General features: G+C 37.8%; 1 non-coding gene across 1 annotated transcript; it reads right to left on the reverse strand.

The window, feature by feature from the left end:
- Positions 1-522: 522 nt before the first annotated feature.
- Positions 523-629, reverse strand: LOC139860695 (small nucleolar RNA R71). Its single transcript, XR_011763323.1, has one exon. It is a non-coding gene; the product is annotated as a small nucleolar RNA R71 (small nucleolar RNA).
- Positions 630-2,352: the final 1,723 nt, after the last annotated feature.

Below are 2,352 nucleotides of genomic sequence, written 5' to 3' on the forward strand. Positions count from 1 at the left end.
GAGAATATTCAAGGACAATTCAGAGATCCTGAACCACTAATCATTCCTCTGGAACCACAAATTACTCATCCAGAGATTGTCGAGGAAGAAACCATTAAATCAGAATCCTCTAGTGATTCAGATTCAACAAATTCAATTATGGAAGTAACAGAACCTCTAATTATGGAAGATCGAATGAGGGCCACACGCACGGGCCAAGGTCACGCCATTATTAAGCCAGATATTAATGTGCCAGATTATGAAATCAAAGGACAAATTCTACACATGGTAACTAATCAATGCCAATTTAGTGGTACACCAAAAGAAGATCCAAACGAACATCTTCGAACCTTTAATAGGATTTGTACTCTGTTCAAAATCAGAGAAGTTGAGGATGAACAGATCTATCTCATGTTATTTCCCTGGACTTTAAAGGGAGAAGCCAAAGATTGGTTAGAATCGTTACCTGATGGGGCGATTGATACATGGGATGTCTTAGTTGAAAAATTTCTTAAACAATTCTTTCCGGCATCTAAAGCTGTGAGACTTCAAGGAGAAATAGTTACATTCACACAAAAACCAAATGAAACATTATATGAGGCGTGGATAAGATTTGGAAAATTGTTAAGAGGATGTCCTCAACACGGTTTAGATACTTATCAAATAGTACAAATATTCTACCAAGGTGTCGACGTCGCTACACGAAAAGACATCGACACAGCAGCTGGTGGTTCCATTATGAAGAAAACCGCAACCGAAGCTCACAAGATTATTGATAACACAGTTTCCCACTCACATGAGTGGCATCAAGAAAAAGATATCTTTCGTTCAACTAAAGCGGCTAGAGCCAATTCTAGCCATGACTTTGACTCTATTTCCGCAAAAATAGATGCTTTCGAAAGACGAATGGAAAAGATGACTAAAGATATTCACGCAATACGAATCAGTTGTGAGCAATGTGGTGGTCTACACTTAATGAAAGATTGTCACATTGAACAAACGATGGAACAACGTGAGAATGTTTCCTACATGAACCAAAGGCCGGGAAATAATTATCAGAATAATTATCAACCGCCAAGGCCAAACTTCAATCGAAATCAAAACATTCTTTACAATCCAAATGGACCCAACAATAACTCGTATAACCAACAAGGTCTGAATAACCAACCAACTCAAAACAACACTTTCAATCAACAAAAACCTAGCTTGTATAAACCACCACAACAAACCAAAGAGAAAAAGTCAAATCTAGAAGAAATGATGGCAAAGCTAATGGAATCTCAAACACAATTTATTACATCTCAAACTCAAACAAATGAGAGGTTTGATCAGTCATTAAGAACTCAACAAGCTTCCATTTTGAATCTAGAAAAACACGTAGGTACTCTTGCTAGCATGATGAGTGAGAGGGAACAAGGAAAGCTACCAAGTAATACTGAAGTAAATCCTCAGAAAGAGAATGTTAATATGGTGTCAACAAATTCTGAAAAACCAGCTCCAGAAGATGGGAAGGTTTTAGATGTGAGTAACAATGAAGAAGTTACAACAACACCACCACCACCCGAGTATGTAAAGCCAGTGGTGACACCATACAGACCACCCATCCCGTTTCCAAGAAAAGGAGTTGAGTATGAGCAAGTGATAGCTAATAAAGTTTGTGATACCTTTGGAAAGAAGAAGAAGAATAATAAGAAAGTGTAAGAAACAAAAACCATAGAAGTAAACCCGGTGAAGACAGTTCCACCAAAACCTCCACCCAGGGTAGGTAATCCGGGTGAATTTATTATTCCTTGTCTACTTAGTGATTGTGTCATGTATGATGCACTAGAAGATTTAGGTGCGAGTGTGAGTGTTATGCCTCTTTCATTATATAAGAGATTAGGAGTAGGTGAGTTAAGTCCAACGAAAATGAGTGTTCGACTCTTTGATCAAACCATTAGGCACCCAATTGGAATTGCTGACAACCTACCCGTTCAAGTGGGTAATTTAACCTTTCTAGTTGAATTTATTATTATTGACATAGAAGCGGACTCAAACATTCCTCTAATTTTAGGTCGACCATTCTTAGCGTCCACCGGGGCGTTATTTGATGTAAAAGAGGGTAGAATGACACTTAGTGATGGTGACAAACTGGTCACCTTCGTGATTCGAAAGTCTAAATCTTCACCAACCAAAATCGTTGAACCAACAAAAACGATTGGTAAGAACCATGTTGTTTTACCAACTCCAACGGTAGTGCTTAATAATAATAAAACGCCTATGTGTGGGGAAAATGAAATAACACCTAATGATGACTTGATAACAAAGAACCCCGTTGTTGATGCGAAATTAAATTACCCCGTTATTAACAGTTCAATGAAGAAACTTATTAAA

This window comes from Rutidosis leptorrhynchoides, chromosome 7, assembly GCF_046630445.1.
Source record: "Rutidosis leptorrhynchoides isolate AG116_Rl617_1_P2 chromosome 7, CSIRO_AGI_Rlap_v1, whole genome shotgun sequence".
NCBI lineage: Eukaryota > Viridiplantae > Streptophyta > Magnoliopsida > Asterales > Asteraceae > Rutidosis > Rutidosis leptorrhynchoides.